Below are 23,106 nucleotides of genomic sequence, written 5' to 3'. Positions count from 1 at the left end.
ACTCAGGAGGTCTGGCAGCACCTGTGGAAAGAAAGCAAAGTTAATGTTGCAGGTCAAAAGATCAATTCAACGTTTCGTTCTCCAGGATGCCCCCAGACCTTCTGAGTTTCTCTAACAAATTCTATTTTTTGTTTCAGATTTCCAGCATTTAACATTCTATGTCCTAAAACTCAATTCCTTTTTTGCTGAGCATTCGTGGGGCGGGGTAGTTCAAATCTCTCGTAACTATTTGGATATTTTCTCATAGCTCAATTCAGAGATGTTATGACACACTTCTACAGCAGGTGGGACTTGAATCTGGAACTCTTGACTCAGAGAAAGGGTCGTTTCCACTGCACCACAAGAGTCCTGTCTCAACTATTACTATTACTTATCTGTGGTAGTTGTGCCTTAAGTTGGTCCACTACTGTACATGTCAGGAAGAAGGATGCCTTCTTATCTTTTAACTCAATCCATATGGATTCTGTATCTGTCTTATTGTCAATTAAGTCCTTTTATTCTGCTATTATGTCAACTTTAATCAATGCAGATAGTTCCCTCCCTTCCTCCCCGCTGTGCCTAAGTCTGTTGTCAGCTGCAGTATTTCGTTGAGAATCGTATTAAATGGAAAAGGCGAAGAGAGAGAGAAAAAAAAACCCCTTTGCAGATTCTCGGAATTACTCATGCATTATTCAACATCCCACGGAGTTTTAACAAGAAGAGCTCCAACTCTGTTTCTCTCTCTGCCCGCTCAAAAAACAAGCCTTGTGCTGTTTTTAAAGTGAAACCATCCAGCCCCAGCTCCAACCTGTCACTCGAACACATTTCTTCAGAGGGTTGAGGAGGGCAAAAGGTGCTCCAACGATTTGACCGTCTGCTGACTGACAGCACCGAGAGAGAGAGAGACAGACAGACAAGAGACTAGTGACCGGGAATAACAGGAGATGGGATACCGTTACATATAGAAGCAGAGCCTCTGATGAACAAGCCTCACTCATAAACTGGTAAGTTTTGGTGTGCACATTGATGGGCAAGATGCACATTTTATTTGATCCAACTCATTTATTTCTGCAACACTCACCTTCTCCCCACCACCACCCCCCCCCCCCCCCCCCCCCTTACTCTGAATTAGGGAAATCTGTTAGAAAAAAAATGCTGGGGATTTTTTTCCCCTTCCCTTCTGTCTTATTTTCAATCTAGTTCCATCCAACCGCACCTCCATTTCACACAGAAACTAACACACAGAAAAGGGCGGAGGAGCCTGTGCCAAAAAAAGACATTGAAGACATCTCGTGTCAAAAAGAGAGAATTTTTTTTAAAATCCCCTTTCCGCCGAGGACTTTAGCAGCGAGTGAAACTGCCGGCTCCTCTGGCGTGGAATGAAAGCCCCGCCGCTTCTTTGCTTCATTTACATGAAAACCGCTGTTCGTGTGAGCCGAGTGGAACGCCAACAACATCAAAAAAAAAGGAAATGTGAAATGTACAGGCTTCACACAACTCACTCGGCTCTGCACCTCACAGAACCACAGCCACCCTTGTTGCTGGTGTCGAGTTGAAATCCCACAGCGTTTACTGCAAACTGCATGTCAGGCGTTTGGTGAAGCTTTCTCTCTCTGTAGCTCAGGTCGGTAAGTGCCTTTATTTTTAAACATTGAGGAAGCCTCGAGATTTGGAATTATCTTAGCCACACTTGGATGAAGTACTCTTCAAGGAGGCCAGGTTAGGCATTGTAACGCGTTTAATTAAGTGATGCAATTTTGCTCCTTCCTGGATTGCCCTGGTATGGATTTGAAAATCTAATTGTTACCTCAGGAAGGTTACTGCTGCACACAGTTAGCAATGGGGTCCACGCTTTGCAGTGAAACCCGTCCAATCGTACCCACTCCAATAAGTAACTAATTACCAACCGAGCTCCTGAATCGCGTCGTTTGGGAGTCACTCCAGGTTTATCAAGAGCAAACTTTGAATGGTTAATGGTTAATGCCTAATGCCAAGGGTAAAAGAAATTCAGTATGCACTATGTGAAATATCCAGTTTATTCCATCAAATTGATTCAAATTAAATGTTGCCTTTCGCATAGTAAGATATAACGAAGAAGTGATGTTGAGATCATTTGAGTTATCGTTCAAAATTTACCTAAAATTTATATTTAGCCTGGTTCGATTGCAATTGAATAGCCCAACTGGCTGAGGGCAGGTTTGAGGGGCATCCTGTATAGAGACCAGGGTTATTGAACACAGCAACATCATACTGTTATTTAAAAAGTTGCTGAAATCATTAAGTGGAATAGATTCATTTTTCTATGTACTGTATAGTGCATCTTAGCTTTGTGGCACTGAAACCCATCCTGTAGTAAATGTGCACGGTGGCTGTGCTTAGCATTGCTGCCTCACAGCACCAGGGTCCCAGGTTCAATTCCAGCCTTGGGCGACTGTCTGTGTGGTGTTTGCACATTCTCCCCGTGTCTGCATGGGTTTCCCCTGAGTGCTCCGGTTTCCTCCCACAGTCTGAAGATGATGTGTAGGTCAGGTGAATTGGCCATGCTAAATTGCCGATAGTGTTAGGAGCATTAGTCAGAGGGAAATGGGTCTGGGTGGGTTACTCTTTGGAGGGTCGGTGTGGACTTGTTGGGCCGAAGGGCCTGTTTCTACACTGTAGGGAATCTAATATAAATGGCTCAAGTTCCTTTTGTTGGACAGTACAACTATTTTGAAGTTAAAAGTTAAAAGGGTGATCCTTCAATAATTCCCCTGACTGAATTCAAAGCTTGGCCCAGATCTTTGGTCAGGTTGCATCTGGGATATTGCTTTCAGGTTGAAGGATATACTGGCCTTGGCAGAACAGGTTCAGCAGATTGACACCAGGGATTGAGGAGTTAGTTGTGAGGACATATGTTGAGCAGTCATACTCTTCAGTATTCTTTCAAAGATTGATGTATGATCTGAGCCAGGTTGTGTTAAAAAGGATCGACTAAGTAAGGGAGTTAGGAAACTCTGCTTTAGCAAGGTCGTTAGTATCCCTGCTTACCACTGTGGGGAAGATCAGCCTTCCATTCCCTGATGGGGAGTGGCTGATTTCTGTGTGATAGACTGTATGTAAGCAAAGCTATGTTGTTAAGAGAAGGCTGTTGTGGCAAGGGGTAGTGTCGTAGAGTCATGCTGCATGGAAACAGACCCTTTGGTCCAATCAGTCCACATTGACTGTAATCCCAAGCTAAACAAGTTCCACCTGCCTGGGCTTGGCCCATGTCCCTCCAAACCTTTCTTATTTGTGAGCTTATCCAAATGTCTTCTAAACATTGTAACTGTACCCGCATCCACCATTTTCTCTTGAAGTTTATTGCCCTCATGAACCACTCTCTGTAAACAAAAATGGCCCCTCATATTTTTTTTTATTTTTCTCTTCTCACCTTAAAAATATGCCCCCAAGTTTTAAACTCCCCCACCCTAGGGAAAAGACGTCCACCATTCACCTTATCCATACCCTCATGATTTTATAAATCTCTATAAGGCCATCACTCAACCACCTATGCTGCACCCTGCCTCTGTGCTGGGATGCATGGGTTCAAGTCCCACCTGCTCTGGAAGTAGTAATAACATTGCGAAACTGATTGATTAGAAAATAGCAATAAGTAAGGGTATTGAGGAATCTGGTGATAAGGCAGTTAAATGGGGCTGAGGTAGAAATTAGCCACAACCTAATTGAATGATTGATCACTTTCAAAAGTTTGAATGACGTATTCCTGTCACTACGCTGTACAGATTTTTTCAAAAATCCACATTTACCTGTACATTGAGCATTCAGACAGACATGCTGATAAACACAAATAGAAGTACCTTTAGTCAAAACCATTTAATCTTTCAGAACTGAAGTAAAGAATGAAACACCTCGGTTCAAATTTTGTTAACCGAGCTGACTAAATAGCAGTCCATTATCTCTCAAAACTGCCTTTAGATAAGCTTCACCATGTAAAAGAAAGTACAATTCAGTAAATCAATAATGGTGAAATAATGTTCATTTAAGGTTGAGCAAATGTCTGAGCAGAACTCCGTCAAACTGTATCAAAGAGATTATAAATTGCACAACAAAACAAGCAACAGACTGAATATTAGTAAGGGATATGCTTCTGAGTTGAAGTTCCACAATACCAAGCGATTGTGTAGTTAAGAAATGGATTCATGTTAGACTTTACCTAATTGTAATCTTTTTTCTAATTACCACACAGATGTAAAAGTAATTCTGCCAAATCAAAACAGATCAATCCAGAAAAGGGTTGGAAATGCTACAATGCTAAAATTTCACTAACACTGCGTGGGAAAATGTTTGGTTTCTTGGAAGCGCATCTTTTAATCATGCATGGGCTTCAAAGATGGAAAGACTGTTTTCGGTTGTTTTATTTTGCAGAATTCTCTTTAACATTTAGCCTTTTGAACTCCTTTCTGTTATGATTATTCTAAGCTGCATGTTCTTCATGTCACAGTACTGAGATTAATGTTGACCATTGTCAGTACAACATTTTACTCATTTGATATTTTCTCCAATTCATGCTAACATAACTCAAACTAGCTTCAAAGAGCAAGATCCGTGTAAATAGAATTATCAGGGGACAGTTTATTCATTACAAACATAATGGATATTCTGATTGAAAATAAAGATTATAGACAAAAGAAAATTACACGATGCAGATATCTAATATTCTGACAAATGCAAATGACTCATTACTGCTGCCTCTCAATAAAATAACTTTTAGAACAGCATTGACAGTTCTTCATCAGCTGACTGAATAAAAGAAAATAAAATATATTAGTATTCCAGTCAGGTTCGCACAGATTAAATGTACATAAAGTTTGTATTGAGTAGAACAATTTTAAACCATGGAGAGAACAGGGTGATTATCAAATTAATTAATTCTCACTGGATAGTCAAAACTAAAAAAAAATGCTTTAGAGCCAAGTTAAAACAGCAAAACAGCGTTCAACATTTGGCAGATAGTGGACATGCTTACTTATCCCTGCGGAATGACAGTAAACCACAAACAAATCAGCTGGACTTCAACTGTTAATGGTAATGGAAAACAACAATAACAGTTGAATGGGAGTTTAAATAGAGCCATATTGAGCATGCATAGGACCTCATAGCTTCATAAGCACACTGTGTAGCATTGGATACAATAAGCTGGAAAGTTATGTCACTATGCAGATTCACATACCATTGACTTTCAGGTCATAGGCATGCTGTCAAAGGAGGGAAAGCGAAAAAAATTAGACCCTTATATTTCAGGAATTGAGAGAAGACCCAGCCAGAGGTGCTGATCTGCAACTTTTCTTTATAATTGATCAGTTACAGACTGATATTGGTAAAGGTATTAATCTATGGCTTATTTTCCATATCAAAGGTTGTGTCAAATATATAAAGAAAATGAATTAGCACATTAAAGGTGGGTGGGGAAATTCAACCAATAAATTTGAAACCATGTCAACAAAAATCAAGTTTTAGAGTATCATATTTTTAAAGTCTTCATTCCATAGTCTACCTTCATCGTAGTCTTATTATTGATCAAGAAAAGATATGTTTACCAAGGTTGTATAACCTAAATTTCGGAGCAACTGGGCAAAGCCCCAAGAAAACATCAGTGAAGTCAGGACCTGGTTATGATAACATTGGCACCAACATTCAAGCACAGTTTGACTAATGTTCTTTTTGTAATCAGCCTGACGGGTTCACCATACACATTAAATAAGTTCTCTGGGCAGTATTATATCTTTCGGTCTTCCTTTTTATAATTAAGGGTGCATTTAGACACAATCTTCTGTGAAACTAGAATGGTTCCTGCTTCAAAGCACAAGCTGAAATTCCAAAGTTTTTGTGGGCAGAGGGGAGAGTAAAATTGGTGTGTGAATTTGTAAGTACAGTATTGATTTTAACCACTTTAGAAATACCAGAAGAAGTGAGTGAGGTCTCCCACTCACCCCTCTTTCATTAACAGCTTACATTTGTTGACTGTCTGGGAGATCCCCTGTCTACCCAGTATTCCCACTCAACGGTTTATGGCTGAAGGTTTCAAATTATCAAGAGAACAGTGGTCATCAATTCTGGCTGGAATTCCTGCATCACTTCCTAAAGAGGGGAGAAATGAGGACTTGAGTTTTCCTCCCTCAGGGTGGCAAGGCACTTGATCAAATGTCCAGCCTGTCAGCAGAGTGGGTGTCTCAGTTACACTTTATAGGTGTCCGCAACCCACCCTAGATATTGCAATGGCCTCTTTTTCAGCTGGGACCCTGACCAGTGCTGACAGAGATCCTGCCACTGCTTCAGTACACTGAGTGGATGCCTAGAAAGCTTGGGCTTTTTGCCATGACGGCGAATACCCATGCCAACTTTTATAGGTGCAAATTGAGAGCATTCTGTCTGGATGTATCACTACCTGGTATGGCAACTGTACCATTCAAAATCACAGACGGTTACAGAGAGTGGTGAACTCGGCCTGGACAATCACAAAGGCCAACCTCCCATCTATAGAACCCATCTAACAGGCCCGCTGTCAAGGAAAGGCTGCCAGCATTCTCAAAGATCCATCCCACCCTGACAATGTTTTTCTACAACCTCTACCATCAGGGAGAAGGTACAGAAGCCTGAACACACGTACCAGTGGTTTTAAAGCAATCTCTACCCTCCTGTTGTTAGAATACTCACAAACTCTTAACATTCGCCTGTACCTGTGTTTTTGTTTTTGCCGCTGTCTACCTTCTAGTTACTTATCTATGCTACTTAACTCTGTGATCTGCCTGCATTGCTCGCAAGACAAAGCTTTTCGCTGTGCCTTGGTACATGTGACAATAAATTCAAATTCAAATTCAAATTCCATCAGGCTGATCTTTAGACACACCACATATCTCAGAGTGGAACTGTTTTCAGCATTTGCAATCAATGGGACAGCTTAAGCAGAACCAGTGGAAGACTGTTTCAGGTGTCTCAATTAATTCCTCAACTAGTGGTCTTTCTTATTGATAATGCTGAGAACTTGGTAATGGTGGCAATGTTTACAAAACTTTAACATTAAGTTGTCTCCACTGCATGGAGCTCCATCTTTGATAGTTCCAAAGTCGAGTTAGCTGTCTGAACTAAAACCAAACTGGGCCAATAGTTCAGACCCAGTGTGAATCCGTTGCAATGAACTCTTTTCAAGCTGCTTAGTTTAGGCAAAATGAAGGAGACAATTAAGAGATAGCAAAAACTATATGGGAGCCAAAGCTTACTAAGATTATATCTTGATTCAAGATGGATCCCGGATATATATTAGGCTTCTTAGTAAAATTGAAACACAAGATGCGAAGGTGTAATTAGCAGTTTGGTTACAGAACTGGCTACAGGATAGAAAACAGAGTTGAGGTGACTGGCTGCTTTTGGTCTGGAGGGGTATATTCAGTGGAGTTCCCCAAGTTTCAGTACTAGGACAGTATGTGCTCTGCTTTTATCGCAGCATCTGTGGACAGAGAAACAGAGTTCCTGTTTTGAATCCTATGTGACTCTGCTTCAAAACTGGGTTCCAAGTTTCAAAGTTAGACCCAGAATGTTAACTCTGTTTCTTGTTTCACAGATACTGCCAGACATGCTGAGTTTCTCTAGCACTCTACCTTTCAATTTAAGATCTCAAGCCATTTTTGCTTTTACTTCAGTGCTGGGATCATCATAGAATCCCTACAGTGTGGAAACAGGCCCTTCAGCCCAACAAGTTCACACTAACCCGCTGAAGAGTATCCCACCCAAACCCATTTCCCTATCCTGTTACTGTACATTTACCCCTGACTGATGCAGCTAACCTACACATCCCTGAACACTATTGACAATTTAGTTTGGCTAATTTACCTAACCTGCACATCTTTGGATTGTGGGAGGAAACCAGAGCACCCAGAGGAAACCCACACAGACACGGGGAGAATGTGCAAACACCACACAGACAGTCACCCGAGGCTGGAATCTGAGTGGAGACATGCTTTGATAGAAAGAGTAAGGAGAGGCAATCTGGGCTAAATGGTGCACTTTTAAAGGGAGTGGAAGAAACTGGACATATTTATATACTGTTTTTTGACAGTGACAACATAGGTTAACAAAGCACATGGGCAGCACAATGATTAGCACTGCTGTCTCACAGCACCAGGGACCTGGATTCAATTCGACCCTCTGGCGACCACAGTTTGCATATTCTCCCCGTGTCTGCATGGGTTTCCCCTACAGTCCAAAGATGTGCAGGTTAGCTGGATTGGCCATGCTAAATTGCCCATAGTGCCCAGGGATGTGAAGGCTGTATGAGTTAGCCATGGGAAATGCAAGGTTACAGAGATTGCTTTTTGGGGTACTCTTTGGAGAGTCGGTGTGGACTCAATGGGCCGAATGGCCTGCTTCCACACTGTAGGGATTCTATGATTCATATGAATCCTGAACATTACAAGTTGAGGCATTGAATACAAAAATCGGGAGGTTGTGTTAAACATTCATTTGTTTGGACCACATGGTATATCTGTTGGTGTTTTCTGAGCCCTTTTAATAAGGAAGGCATCGAAGTTAGATTCACAAATACCTGATAGGTGGATGGTATGCCATGATAATCCAAACAGTGACTTGAGCTAATGAATTTGCCAACTGAAGCCAGTTTTAAGGATTTATTTTGAATTTTGTCAGAAGTGCAGAGTTCAGAACCAATGCTCTGCCAGATACCTGAGGGCAGCCAGCAATTGCTGGTGATCATCGTGTTAGCCAGCTTGCCTTGGATGGGAGGATAGAGCAGTTTAGGCATGGGACTTCAGTGCCAGCACAGGGTTGGTGTGGGGTGTGTCACCATCTGGGAACAACTTCAAATGGCAAGGAAGAGGGTGTAGCTTTGGTAGAGTAAAGAAGCTGCTTGGTAATAACTTCTGTCGACTGAGAGTGCCCACTTGCCAAGGGCATTGCCATAGGAGGAGCCGATGGCAAGGTGGTGAGTGAGTGAGAGAATGCTGCAGCCACAGGCAGCAGGAAGGCAGCAATCTCAAAGCCAACTGGAGTAGGGATGAAGCAGAAGGGTGCAGAGGGCACTGCCAACAACGTCCTCCTAGAATACCACATCATAGAATCCTCACAGTGCAAAGAGAGGCCATTCAGCCCATTGAGTCCACACTGACCCTGCAAAGGGCATCCCACCGAGTCCCAACCCCTCCCCACATTTCCCATAGCTAACCCACATAACCAACACATCTTTGAGCACTCTGGGGCAATTTAGCATGGTTAATCCACCTAAACTGCACATCTTCTTCAGACTGTGGGAGGAAGCCAGAGCACCTGGAGGAAACCCACACAGACACAGGAAGAACATGCAAACTGTACACAGACAGTCACCTAAGGCTAGACATGAACCCGGGTCCCTGGTGCTGTGAGGCAGCAATGCCACCTGATCTACCATCGGAGGATAAGCTGTCTTCAAATACTAAAGCTGCAGGGTCATGAGGATTGCACGGTTCTGGGTGGCCGTTACAAATCTGTGTGCCATGTTGGAGGTGCTAACAATTACTGCATTGCTAAACTTACTGCACCATTTGATCATCCAATAACCTACTGGAAGCCTGTGTGAGATCTCCCAGTCCGCTGTATATCGGTGGATGAAGGCAGTGACTGATGCCCTCTTTGAGATAGTCAGGCAATTATTATTAGAACAAAAATCTGAGAGGGCCGTTGCTGGATTGCCGCAGCTTCTCATTGTGAGCTGCTGCATTCTGTGGAAATTTCCAATCCCCTGGACTAGCCAGCAGTCTTCATCTGCAGCTATTGCTAATGTGTACACGGTTTCTGAAAGCAGCTGTAATTCTAAGTGCCAGCCTTTTCAAACCTCACAGCTGCACACGTTTAAGGCTGGACACTGGGAAACAAGGGCGACCCAGTAAAAAAGGTGTCTACTTCCTACTGTGAGGATCCCACGTGGTGTTGATGACAGGCTCAACACTTGGCATGGGACATGAGTACTGAGCAGGTCACTTATCTCTTAATATTGTGATTTCGATGCCTTAATCAACTGGGCTGGAGATGTCCAGTAGGCCCCTTGCATATCGTGGAGAAAGTGAGGTCTGCAGATGCTGGAGATCAGAGCTGAAAATGTGTTGCTGGAAAAGCGCAGCAGGTCAGGCAGCATCCAAGGAACAGGAGATTCGACATTTCGGGCATAAGCCCTTAATCAGGAATGGTTATGCCCAAAATGTCGAATCTCCTGTTCCTTGGATGCTGCCTGACCTGCTGCGCTTTTCCAGCAACACATTTTCAGCCCTTGCATATCATGGTTTACAATGCAACCTGGCACTACAGCGGGTTAGGCTGCTTGTGGAGAAAAGTGATGCTTCCTTTGCTATTGTGGATATGGAGAAAACTGTTTGCCAGCCAACACCTCACTAAGGAACTCCGGAGTGATGTGATGGATGGAGCAGAACCTCTGAACGCTGCAGGTACCACTTGCCACCTGCTTTTCTCATTTCAATAAAGTGTTAGCCTTTCTGCTGCACTATTGTCAACTCCTCCCCATTTGCCCCCAGTAAAACCAGGAGTCTCCAGTATGGGGATATCCAAATTGTACAGCCCCTCCCAACTTGTAAGTCAGGGAACTCCTAACGTCCTGGAGAGCCACAAGGATATAAGTGCCAAACACAGAAAGCTGAGGAAGAAGACATGTCATCTTTCCTGAGCAGGCTCGAGTAAAGCCAGCAGGGCAACTTATGGGGGCCACCTGAGATCTTCCTCCAAACAGTTTCATTCCTCAGGCCCTCAGCAGGCTTGTTGTAGTCAGGAGCAGGGCCTTCTACAGAAACAGCGTTGTTTGAAGGCAGCAGATTTTCCGAATCAGCAGCTATGACACCACATGGAAAGAATGCTGGCTACCCTGTCAAAGAAGCGTCAGAACCTCTCGTACCATCCCATGATGCTTCATGCTCTGCTTCTCTGCCCTCCTGACTGGCTGACCACTCCGTCTGCTGCCAGTTAGTTGGCCAGTCAGCATTATATTGGATCCTCCGGGTCACTGGCCTGGCAAAGCAGCAGCAGCACCTCCTTCCTGTCTCAGGATCTCCAGCCTACCTGTCAAAGCCCAAAGAGGAAAATGAATAAACTTCCAATAAACTTGTCATACTGTGACTCCAGTTTCAAGTAATAAGGTGAGTTAGGGCAATATGAGTGACTTGTGAGCTTTACTTGCAAGGATTTTCCTTCTGGGATTATGTCTAATTCTGGATGTCACACTTAAAGAAAAACCTGAAAGCTTTAGAAAGGCTACAGAAAAAAAAATTGTTCAAAAAGTTCAGGATTCCAGTTTCGTGGAAGTGTGGGAGAGGTTGGGGTTATTTTCCTCACAGCAGAGAAGGTGAAGAGGAAATTTAATGGAGGTGTTAAAAATCATGAAGAACTAGTAAGCATGGGACACCAATTTAAGCTGATTAGATTAGATTAGATTAGATTAGATTTACAGTGTGGAAACAGGCCCTTCGGCCCAACAAGTCCACACCGACCCGCCGAAGCGCAACCCACCCATACCCCTGCATTTACCCCTTACCTAACACTACGGGCAATTTAGCTTAGCCAATTCACCTGACCCGCACATCTTTGGACTGTGGGAGGAAACCGGAGCACCCGGAGGAAACCCACGCAGACACGGGGAGAACGTGCAAACTCCACACAGTCAGTCGCCTGAGTCGGGAATTGAACCCGGGTCTACAGGCGCTGTGAGGCAGCAGTGCTAACCACTGTGCCACCGTGCCACCCATAAGGATGGGTGGCACGGTGGCATTGCTACCAGTCCTTTTGCCAATGTGAACCTCTTATTATGCAAAGAGTAAGTTAGGTTCGGTTTGTGCTCCATTATAGAGTGGTGGGAAAAGATTCAACAATAGCATTTATAAATGAATTGGATAAACACTAAAAGAGAAAAAAAATTGTCGGGATATGGGGATAAGATTGTAGCAGAGTGGAACATATACTGTTCATTAAAAGAAGCAGCACTGTCTTAACATCCTGAATGACTTGCTTCTGTTTCCTGCTTTCAATAATTCTATGAGGGTTCAGTTGCCTAACTGTTTATAGTCTAGCAATTTAATTTTGGTCCTGGCTTAAAAAACATGATTGTGACACCTCCTACTCCACCCCACCCCCATGCTCCCATAATTATGGTCATAAAAAAAATTCAATTCAATTCAATCGTAGAGAAAAAAAAAATTCTGACCCTTTCAAAAACAAGATAATACAAACAGAAACTGAAGCTGCAGCTAAATGTTTATAGCAAAGAGAAAACATAAAGATCAGAAGGAGAGAAAGCTCAGTTGTAAGGAGCAATGTCTTATATAAAAGACAATTGAAGTTAGACAGATGTTACAAGTCTGGAGATGGAGAGTAGGATCTACAGGGTACAGGGTAGCACAGACATCATTTGTTATTCTGGAGATTTAAAATCCAATTTTCAATATATTAACTTGCAAAATGAGCTTGTGGGCACAATGTAAGTGAAAGGTGACAAGCCTTTTTTTTAATGACTGGGTCATGGAATCTTGTCAAACAGAAGGGAAATAACCTAAACCAATTCTGAAACCAGATTCAGTGCTAATTGGATATGTGGAGATTACTGTTGCTTACAAACTTTCAAACTTTTTTTTTACCATGATGTTGGGTCTCTGAAGATGCCTCTAATCAGAGGAGAGATGAGATTTTTGTTTATGAAGGGAGATGATCTGCAGTGGTGGGAGCAGATTCAGTCACGACTTACAAAGGGAATTGGATAATTACTTGAAGAACAAAACTTTGTAGTGTCATGGAGAAAAGGTGGATGAATAGGATTAATTGGGGAAATCCTGCACAAAGAGCGGCCACAGTTTCTTTCTGTGATGTATGATCCAGTCATTCTAATTATTCCAAGCATCATATTTCATTTTTAAAACAACAATTTTGCCTTCAGCATCATACCTCGGATTTCTAATTTGCAGATATTTAAGTACAACAAATGACTACAACATGTCAGGCAAATAAAATGTTGCCGTTTAGTGCACAGGAAATGTAATATTGAGAAAAAGGAAATAAAGTAAAGTACTGTGGATACTAAATGTCTGAAACAAAAACAGAAATTGCTGGAGAGACTCAGCAGGTCTGGCAGCATCTGTGGAGAGAAAGTTGAATTAATGTTTCAAGTCCAGTGATCTTTCTTCTCCCTAATCTTATATTAATATATGTTCTTCTTATAGATACAGTCAGACCTGCTGAGTTTCTTCAGCAATTTCTGTTTTTGTATGAAAAAAGAAAAGTTTTGCTTGTTGAGATCATGTCTCGAGTCCTGTGCGCAGTTTTGGTCTCCTTATTTAAGGAACAATATAAATGTATTAGGCGTAGTTCAGAGAATGTTCACTATAGAAAATGAAAATGTTGGCAAGGAAGATACAGAGATACTTGCATCTAGAATATAAGAGACTGAGGTTCACAAGGAAGAGGTATTAGAAATACTGCAGAGTGTGAAAATAGACAAGTCCCCTGGGCCAGATGGGATCTATCCTAGAACTCTCTGGGAAGCAAGGGAAGAGATTGCCGAGCCTTTGGCATCGATCTTCAAATCATCATGATCTACAGGAATAGTGCCTGAGGACTGGAGGATAGCAAATGTGGTTCCCTTGTTCAAAAAGGGTAGTAGAGACAATCCTGGTAATTACAGACCAGTGAGTCTCACTTCAGTTGTTGGTAAAGTGTTGGAAAAGGTTATAAGAGATGATGTATAACCATCTAGAAAAGAATAATCTGATCAGGGACAGTCAGCACAGTTTTGTGAAGGGTAGGTCGTGCCTAACGAATCTCATTGAGTTTTTTGACAAAGTGACCAAACAAGTTGATGTGGTGTATATGGATTTCAGCAAGGTGTTCGATAAGGTTCCCCACAGTAGGCTATTATACAAAATGTGGAGGAATGGGATTGTGGGAGACATAGCAGTTTGGATCAGTAATTAGCTTGCTGAAAGAAAACAGAGGGTTGTAGTTGATGGGAAATGTTCATCCTGGAGTCCAGTTACTTGTGGCGTACCGCTGGGGTCAGTGTTGGGTCCACTGCTGTTCGTCATTTTTATAAATGGCTGAGGGCTTAGAAGGGTGGGTCAGTAAATTTGCAGATGACACTAAAGTCGGTGGAGTTGTGGATAGTGATGAAGGATGTAATAGGATGCAGAGCTGGGCTGAGAGGTGGCAAATGGAGTTTAATGTGGACAAGTGTGGGGTGATACACTTTGGCCGGAGTAATCGGAATGCAAAGTATTGGGCTAATGGTAGGATTCTTGGGAGTGCAGATGAGCAGAGAGATCTCTGTGTCCATGTACACAGATCCCTGAAAGTTGCCACCCAGATTGTCAGGGTTGTTAAGAAGGCATACAGTGTTTTGGCCTTTATTGATAGAGGGATTGAGTTCCAGAACCAGGAGGTTATGCTGCAGCTGTACAAAGCTCTGGTACAGCCATACTTGGAGTATTGTGTACAGTTCTGGTCACCGCATTATAAGAAGGATGTGGAAACTTTGGAAAGGGTGCAGGGGAGATTTACTAGGATGTTACCTGGTAAGGAAGGAAGGTCTTAGGAGGAAAGGCTGAGGGCCTTGAGGCTGTTCTCGTTAGAGAGAAGAAGGTTGAGAGGTAGAGACTTAATAGAGACATACAAGATAATCGGAGGGTTAGATAGGGTGGACAGGGAGAGCCTTTTTCCAAGTATGGGGATGGCAAACACGAGGGGGCACAACTTTAAAGTGAGGGGAGATAGGTATAAGACAGATGTCAGAGGTAGTTTCTTTACTCGGAGAGTAGTAAAGGTATGGAATGCTTTGCCTGCAACGGTTGTAGATTCGCCAAGTTTAAGTGCATTTAAATCGTCATTGGACAGGCATATGGACGTACATGGAATAGTGTAGGTGGGATGGGCTTCAGATTAGTATGACAGGGTGGTGCAACGTCGAGGGCCAAAGGGCCTGTACTGCGCTGTTATGTTCTATGTTCTATAATGTTTAGTCAATGGATGCCTGCAGTAGGATGGTGGGAGGCTAGCTTTGTTTGGGCTGGGCTTGCATCCATTGAAGTTTAAAAGCATGAGAGGTGATCATATTGAAACGTTTAACATCCTGAAGGCACTCGCAGTGCGAAGTGAGAAACTAGAACCATGGGCTATAATTTCAAAGTAAGGAGATGCTCAGTTAAAACTCAGATAAAGAGAGTTATTTTCTCTCTAAGATTTGTGAGTCTTTGGAACTGTCTCTGCCCTTGAGAGCAATGGAGACAGGGTCGCCAAGTGTATTTAAGGCAGAGGTAAACAGATTCTTATCTGACAAGGGAGTCAAAGGCAATTGGGGATAGGATAGGAAAGTGGGTTAAGGCTGTATTCAGATCTGCCACGATCTAATTAAATCATGAAGCTAGCTCAAGGAATTAAATGCACTCCAGTTACTGGCTCCAACCCCACTCCCAGCTCCACACCCACACCAGATCCCAGCTCCCAGCCCTGCCGAGTTTTCACCATCCCCCCAGACCTCCCCCTCACTCAGGACGAATGATCAGTCCTCAGTAAAAGACTCAACTTCATCTCCCTCCGTCCATGCATCAATTAATTTAATACACGCCGTGACGTCGAACAATTCTTCCGTCGCCTCCACCTCCGAGCTTACTTTCACAATCAGGATTCCCGCCCACCTTCCGAGGACCCCTTCGCCCACCTCCAACACACTGCATCCACCGGACACCCCACGCTGGCCTATTACCTGCCCTCGACCTCTTCATTTCCAACTGCCGCCGGGACATTAACCGCCTCAACCTGTCTTGCCCCCTCCCCCACTCCAACATCTCACCCTCACAACGCGCAGCCCTCCAATCCCTCTGCTCCTATCCTGCTCACCATCAAGCCAGCGGATAAAGGGGACACAGTGATAGTCTGGCGCACTGACCGCTGAAGCCAAACGCCAACTTGAAGTCCCTCTTCCTACTGCCCGCTCGACCATGACCCCACCCCCCATCACCAAACCATCATCTCCCAGACCGTACAGAACCTCATCACCTCAGGAGATCTCCCAGCCACAGCTTCCAACGTCATAATCCGGGAACCCAGCACTGCCCGGTTCTACTTCCTTCCCAAAATCCACAAGCCTGACCACCCTGGGCGACCCATTGTCTCAGCATGCTCCTGCTCCACTGAACTCATCTCTACCTGCCTTGACACTGTCCTATCCCCCCAGTCCAGGAACTCCCCACATATGTTCGAGACACCACCCACGCCCTCCACCTCCTCCAAGACTTCCCTTTCCCCGGCCCCTAATGCCTCATCTTCACTATGGATATCCAATCCCTCTACACCTCCATCCACCATGACCATGGTCTCCAAGCTCTCCGTTTTTTTTCCTCTCCAGACGTTCCCAATAGTACCCTTCCACCGACACTCGCATTGGCCGAACTGGTCCTCACCCTTAATAATTTCTCCTTTAAATCCTCCCACTTCCTCCAGACCAAAAGGGTAGCCATGGGCACACATATGGGCCCCAGCTATGCCTGTCTCTTTGGCTATGTAGAACAGTTGATCTTCCGTAATTACACCGGCACCACTCCCCACCTCTTCCTCCGCTACATTGATGACTGCATTGGCACCACCTCGTGCTCCTGCGAGGAGGTTGAGCAATTCATCAACTTCACCAACACATTCCATCCTTTCCTTAAATTTACCTGGACCATCTCTGACACCTCTCTCCGCTTCCTGGACCTCTCCATCTCCATTAATGACGACCGACTTGACACTGACATTTTCTTACAAACCCACCGACTCTCACAACTACCTGGATTACACCTCTTCCCACCCTACCTCTTGCAAAAATGCCATCCCATATTTCCAATTCCTCCACCTCTGCTGTATCTGCTCCCAGGAGGACCTGTTCCACCACAGAACACACCAAATGGCCTCCTCCTTTAGAGACCGCAATTTCCCTTCCCATGTGGTTAAAAATGCCCTCCAAAGCATCTCATCCACATCCCACACCTCCACCTCAGACCCCAACCCTCCAACCGTAACAATGACAGAACGCCCCTGGTGCTCACCTTCCACCCTACAGACCTTCACATAAACCAAATCATCCGCCGACATTTCCGTCACCTCCAAAAAGACCCCACCACCAGGGATATATTTCCTTCCCCACCCCTTTCTGCCTTCCACAAAGACCGTTCCCTCCATGACTACCTGGTCAGGTCCATGCCCCCCTACAACACACCGTCCCATCCTGGCACTTTCCCCTGCCACCGCAGGAACTGTAAAACCTGCGCCCACACCTCCTCCCTCACCTCTATCCAAGGCCCTAAAGGAGCCTTCCACATCCATCAAAGTTTTACCTGCACATCCACTAATATCATTTATTGTATCCATCGCTCCCTATGCGGTCTCCTCTACATTGGGGAGACTGGGTGCCTCCTAGCAGAGCACTTTAGGGAACATCTCCGGGACACCGCCCCATGGCCCAACGTTTCAACTCCCCCTCCCACTCTGCCGAGGACATGGAGGTCTTGGGTCTCCTTCACCGCCACTCCCTCACCACCACACGCCTGGAGGAAGAACACCTCATCTTCCGCCTCGGAACACTTCAACCCCAGGGCATCAATGTGGACTTCAACAGTTTCCTCATTTTCCCTTCCCCCACCTCACCCTAGTTCCAAACTTCCAGCTCAGCACTGTCCCCATGACTTGTCCGGACTTGTCCTACCTGCCTAGCTCCTTTTCCACCTATCCACTCCCCCCTCGCACCACTCCCCGACCTATCACCTTCATCCCCTCCCCCACTCACCCATTGTACTCTATGCTACTATCTCCCCACCCCCACCCTCCTCTAGCTTATCTCTCCATGCTTCAGGCTCACTGCCTTTATTCCTGATGAAGGGCTTTTGCCCAAAACATCGATTTCGCTGCTCGTTGGATGCTGCCTGAACTGCTGTGCTCTTCCAGCACCACTAATCCAGACCCTACCGAATTAAATGGCCACTCCTGCTCCTAATTTGAACGTTCATCTGTTGTATTACTTAGGAATTCTTACTTCTCAATAAAGATTTGAACTAAGAATGCAGGCTTATGTTTTAAAGCTAAGCTATCTTTTGCATCGTTAAAGTCTGAATTCTTAAGTTTTGATGGTTAAGTCTGTATCTCTGCACATTCCATCAACTACATCTGTAGAGTCAAAATGCAAGTATGTCTTTTTATAGTGTTATCAATGTGCGGAATTGCTAGCTGTACAGATATAATGCAGGATGGTAGTTGATGTTCAATGATTTATATTCGATAACTCGAAAAGAAATGGTGCAGAAAATACCTTGTCGCATTCTGAAAAGTATAATGGATCTCTAGTTTTAATGGTAAAATGCAAAATATGAACATCCTGTCTTTGCAAAATGCTTACGGCCAAAGTTCTGCTTTTTGCAAGAATTGGTTTGTAAATTGCAGTAAGTGTATTTTATGTGAAATGCTGGCAGTAATGTTGTGACATAGTTGTGGGTGCAGCCATTTAGACAATGGGACTAGTCACATTTTGGCTCAAATTGGGATGCGTGCAGTTTTATTTATCTGAAGGCACAGGCTGAACCCTGTTTAAATCATAGAGTGCTGAATCTATGAGAATAGCCATTAAGAGACAACAGAATTTTGCATAATAGACTCAGTTCCTTGAAGGGTGGGAAGCCTCCAGTTCATTTTTTTTTAAAAAAAGCAAAACAACTTTGATTTAAGTCATGGAGTGTCAGCACTATAACATGGTGCACATTACTACAAAAATCTATTTTTCTCATTTAGTGTAGAAGAGGCAAGCAACACAGATATAAATTATTGAATATTAGTCTGTTTGTTATAATTTCCATCTCTCCTAACCTCCTTTTGTCACTGACATTTTCCCATAGGATGTGCGTGAATTGGATAAACAAATAAACACTGCATTTGCACTTACGCATCACAGTTTGCTTGCTTGGTCCCTGCATTGATTTCCTGTGGAATAATTTGCCATGCATTTCCCCACTAATTTATAGATAGCGCTCATGTGTAATGACGTAAAATCATCTGACTGCTTTTAACAGCAGAATTTATGACAGTTGCAAACTAGGGGAAGAGAAAAATAGTCTTTTGTGAGAGCAGGGTAAGGTTATAATTTTTGTCACTTTGCTATTGCTTATTGAACAGGTCTACAAATATACATATTAATTATAATGACTTTATCTGCTAATATACATAATATAATGAATTTATCTGCTAATATATATGTTAAATATAATTAATTTATCTGCTAATGGACATATGAAGATTGAAAAATCCAGTTTTATTTTTTCTGAAATAATATAATAAGATGCGGGTACAGAAGTAGGCTATTCAGTCCATTGATTTTGTTCTGCTGTTGAATGAGATCCTAGCTGATATGGGCCGAAGGGCCTGCTCTGTGCTGTATTGTTCTATGTTCTATGATAGTCCTCAATTCCACTTTCCTGCCTTTTCCCCATTAATTCTGTTAGTGATTAAAAGTCTGTCAATCTCAGCCTTGTATATACCTAATGAGCCTAATGAAGGCTTTTGAAATTGTGACTGGTCTGACAAGGCGGATTTAGAGAAACTGTTTTAACTTATAATTCTGCCCAGAAGCATATAGGTAAAATGTAAGATAACTACTAACAGGGTGAATAAATCATTTTAGAAGGCATTTATTTAATGGCAAGAGCAGTTAAAAAGTAAGACAGGTGTTGTCAGGTTTCAGGATAGAGGATGAACGTGAGTTAATCACATGGGTGTGTTCTCTGGGATTGTGGGGAATGGGTTTATTGGTCATGTGGCAGCACTCAAAACTCATGGGAGGAGAGGGAGAACTTGCTTGCGAAAATCAGGGCAAAATACAATAATGAGGATACATCAGTGAAGTGGGCAGAAGTATTTGTTGCTAATAGGGTCTTGACTTAAAAAAAAAAGGCAGGATAAGTGAGTGAGAGTGGCTCAGTTTGACAGGCTGGGATGAGATGTGGGGAAGGGCAAGCTGCAGTGGAGGGTAGGGGTAACTGACAAACAGAGAGGGAGGCTATAGCAGTGGATTGGGGGGGGTGGCAACTGAAAGACGTGGGGAAGACTGCAGCAGTCAGCTGGACAAATTGGAGATGGGGGAAGCTGTAGGGATTGGGTGGGACACTTGAGAAATAGAGTAGATCTGCAGGGATTGGTGCAGGAGGTGGGAGGGGAGGACTGTCAGAATCTGGAAAGTGTGTTGTTGGAAAAGCGCAGCAGGTCAGGCAGCATCCAAGGAACAGGAAATTCGATGTTTCAGGCATAAGCCCTTCATCCTGATGAAGGGCTTGTGCCCGAAACGTCGAATTTCCTGTTCCTTGGATGCTGCCTGACCTGCTGCGCTTTTCCAGCAACACACTTTCAGCTCTGACCTCCAGCATCTGCAGACCTCACTTTCTCCTAGAATCTGGAAAGGGCAAGAGAAAGTTGGGGGTGGGGAGGACCTACAGGAGTTGGCGGGGGGAAGCAAGAGAGGAAGATAGCTGTAGTGGTCAGAGTGGGGGTAATGAGACAGGGAGACTGTAGGGGGTAAGGGTTAAGAGAAAGAGATGGGGAATGTTGCAAGGATGGGGGCAGTTGAGAGAGAGAGAGAGAGAGAGGAGATGGATTCAAAGTGGGTGAGAGAGGGAGGTTGCTAATATGTAGAAAAGGAGATTACACTGTTAGAAAGGGAGGTTGCAAGACCATGGATAGAGAGGGAGGTTTCTAAGGGCTGAGGGAAAGGGAGGCTACAAGGCAAGGAATGGAACCAAGAGGGGATGTAGGAGAGGGGAGGAAGTGGCAAGGGGACAGGGGAGTGAAAGGGGTCTGCAAGGGTAGGGCACAAGGAGAGGAAGATTGTAAAAGAGAGTGAATAATTTTAACTCTGTCACCAAAGGAATACGCGGCTAACTTGGTGTTGGAAAAGTTGGAAATTAATGATGTTATGAATATGACATGTCTTGATAAGGCTGTATATTTCCAATAGCTGCAAAATGGATGGCAGGGAGCTCTATCAGATACTATTGTAATGATCATAGTGTCAATTCTTCAATTTAAATCTGGGATACAGTGAACAGAGTAGTAATTGCTTGGTTAAACCTTTTTCAAGTGTTGGACATATATGATGGAGACACATGAGCTGTGACCTCACCAGTCTGCAGAAGATGTACTGAGCGTGATGTCTTTTTGTCTGTAGAAGTGTGTCCAGTACTTTGAAAAAACACCTTTGTTGCTTAGTCTTGTGCCATTATGCATACTGTGGGCTACAAGAAATTAATGCTTTCATTTTGTGCTGTAACTTTAAACTTAATGGAGTGTTGGTGATTATTGAGGGTATGAACAAATTCTTCTAATTCTGCTTCTGTGTGAATCCAAGTACCCTATGTACCAACATGCAAACACAAAATGTTCTTATGTACCTGCATTGTTTAATAAATGAGTGAATAAGAATGCAATAGTAGCCTCAAAATCAATGGATATCTCTCAAGAGAACTGCAAGGGGTTGACCACTATTCCAATACTGGCTGAATACTCCAGTAGGCTGAATTGCCAACTCCAACTCTCAATTTCAATATTCCTAATAACAAAAGTTGAAGGGAGAGCTTCAAGGTTGGTGTGAGGGGTGGAAATGACGAGCCAAGGTCAGTGACATTTCTCCCTGGCCCTGCATGGTTTGGCTGAAGCAGGTAGCATTGATTCATTTAAGAAGAGAATTGATGTAAGAAAAGATGGGAAGGAGTTAGAGGGAGTCAGTGCAAGCTGGGAAGAGGTGATTAGCATCAGAGGAACAAGTTGAGCAGAATCATTCAGATGGATCAGCCAAATGGACTGTTACTATAAATGCTTTAACCATGTTATCTGTGTGCAAGAAGGCAATTGTTGTAAAATAAGATGCCATGCAGGTTCATCCCGAGATATATGCTTGCCATCAAATACAATGAAAATGTGACTACCCTGGTGGCAAGTTTAGGTTTAGACTTAGACTTTATTGTCACGTCTTCAAGTACAAAAGCACAGGGTTCTGTGAAAAGTTTTCAATTTTGCCACACACAGCGCCACCTTAGGTACAAGTACCTAGATTCAAAAACTTAAGAATAAGGTAGAAAGGAATACGGAACAGTTAAAAGTTAACCATTACAATCAGTCTTAGAATAGTATAAAAAAAGGAAATAAAGTTAACTGTTAAACATTACAGTCCTTCTCAGTATTAAGTTGAAAAGTAAAGAAAGCAAAACTGTATAAAGTGAAATGATAGGATTGTAGCTGAATGACACAGTTTTATTCATGTTATAGTGTTTCTATATATATTTAACTAACACATTTCTCTTTTCTGACATTCCCATAGATATCCTAGAGGTGGTAGCACGGAAGAACACTGTAAAATTAAATCCAAGGTCTTGATGACTAAGAAGTAAAATGAGTCAACAATGAACGTCAAGGTCAACAAAACCAAATCAATACTAAGTAAGTTTTATTGATAATTGGAATTTCCTGACTGTGATTCACCAATATTTCTATAGTTAATGAAAATAAACATGCAGTGATATCATTCTTGTGTTTTTTTTAACATATGGATCATAACTGCCATAACAGTTTTGTCTTGAATTTGAGAAAAGAAATGTTGGTGAATTGGCCAAAATTAGTTGCTTGCAAATTACTCATATCAAATGTAAATGATGTCTGAACCTCAGTAACCCATTATAGTAGAAGGGAATTTCCCCAGCCTTCTCCACCAAAAATGGAAAGTGTATAAAATCAAGAGTGTCCAATTTTAGATGCTGGTGTGATAGTCAAAGAGCCAGCATTTATTTTGTGAATGTCTCTGGAAAGTCCGCCATTTACTGTCCATCCACAATTGCCAACGAACTGATTGGCTTTTTAGGTCAAGAGTATGAAATGTTCGAGTAAAAAATGAGGTCTGCAGATGCTGGAGATCACAGCTGCAAATGTGTTGCTGGTCAAAGCACAGCAGGTTAGGCAGCATCTCAGGAATAGAGAATTCGACGTTTCGAGCATAAGCCCTTCATCAGGAATAAGAGAGAGAGAGCCAAGCCGGCTGAGATAAAAGGTAGGGAG

The 23,106-nt window shown here is 43.2% G+C and overlaps 1 protein-coding gene across 3 annotated transcripts in view; it reads left to right on the top strand.

The window, feature by feature from the left end:
• Nucleotides 1-624: 624 nt before the first annotated feature.
• The window catches only part of gpr174 (G protein-coupled receptor 174), a 32,316-nt gene continuing 9,834 nt past the window's right edge, over nucleotides 625-23,106 (top strand). The window contains exons 1-2 of one of the 3 annotated variants that reach the window (XM_060832190.1): nucleotides 625-983; nucleotides 22,376-22,494. The gene's annotated coding sequence lies outside the window, so the exon portion shown is untranslated. Of the gene's footprint in view, nucleotides 984-1,336; nucleotides 1,608-19,071; nucleotides 19,142-22,375; nucleotides 22,495-23,106 lie in introns of those variants that run through there. The other 2 variants (XM_060832188.1, XM_060832191.1) reach the window with 2 other exon arrangements.

Source organism: Hemiscyllium ocellatum, chromosome 11 (assembly GCF_020745735.1).
Source record: "Hemiscyllium ocellatum isolate sHemOce1 chromosome 11, sHemOce1.pat.X.cur, whole genome shotgun sequence".
NCBI classification, from domain to species: Eukaryota; Metazoa; Chordata; class Chondrichthyes; order Orectolobiformes; family Hemiscylliidae; genus Hemiscyllium; species Hemiscyllium ocellatum.
The sequence above is the reverse complement of the archived record's forward strand: the minus strand, read 5'-3'. Positions and strand labels throughout refer to the sequence as shown.